This window comes from Muntiacus reevesi, chromosome 3 (assembly GCF_963930625.1).
Source record: "Muntiacus reevesi chromosome 3, mMunRee1.1, whole genome shotgun sequence".
In the NCBI taxonomy this organism is placed as follows: Eukaryota; Metazoa; Chordata; class Mammalia; order Artiodactyla; family Cervidae; genus Muntiacus; species Muntiacus reevesi.
This window is the reverse complement of record NC_089251.1, coordinates 91249637-91250472: the sequence shown is the minus strand read 5'-3', so window position 1 is coordinate 91250472 and position 836 is coordinate 91249637. Positions and strand designations below refer to the sequence as shown.

The 836-nt window shown below is 34.1% G+C and overlaps 1 non-coding gene across 1 annotated transcript; it reads right to left on the bottom strand.

Annotated features, from left to right (window-relative positions):
* Positions 1 to 519: 519 nt before the first annotated feature.
* Positions 520 to 592, bottom strand: TRNAG-CCC (transfer RNA glycine (anticodon CCC)). Its single transcript has one exon. It is a non-coding gene; the product is annotated as a tRNA-Gly (tRNA).
* Between the last annotated feature and the right edge of the window lie 244 nt (positions 593 to 836).

The window sequence follows — 836 nt, the reverse complement described above, 5'->3', positions numbered from 1 at the left end:
ATTTACTTTACTGGAGTAAGATTTTATTTTGTTCAAGATTTCCTCCAAGTGAATAATGGCAAAGTTTAGCAAACTAGCCTTGTTCAATTTATTAAGTTACAAAAAGTAACATTCATGCTTCAATTTATGACAAACTCTATATATAAATAAAGGAGCAGAAGCACCCTGCTATGCTTTTTCATTCAGAAATAATGATTAGGAGGTAGAATGCAACTTTTTGTTTTTTATAGATGCTGCCAAAGGTAGAAATGTTTGTCAGATTTCAAATACTGTAAGTTGTAAATTGGCAGTTGGCAGCTTTGAATGTAAAACTTCATCTTAGCAGGAGAAACTTGACTAAGGGTCAAAATTTAGTCAAGGAATATTAATAAATAAAATAATTTATTAATAATAAATAAAATATGCATTGTGGTGCTATCCATCCATCCAGTATTTTAAAAAATTTATCATTTATTTATTTGACTGTGCTGGGTCTTAGTTGTAACATGCGAACTCTTAGTTGGGGCATATGGGATCTAGTTCCCTGACCAGGGATCGAACCTGGGCCCTCTACATTGGGAGTGTGGAGTCTTAGCCACTGGACCTCCAGGGAAGTCCCTATGCAGTATTTTGAAGAACTTCCTGTAATAGTCACAGTTGTGGGTAGAAAAAACTCCAGTGTTGTTGATTTTTTTAAAGTTTTTAACGTGATATTAAATATAGGCATGCCTTGTTTATATCTCTCTTCACTTTATTGTGCTTTGCAGACATTGCATTGTTTGCAGATTGAAGGTTTGTGGCAACCTTCATTGAGAAAATCTATAGGCACCATTTCCTAACATTTGCTCACTTTGTGT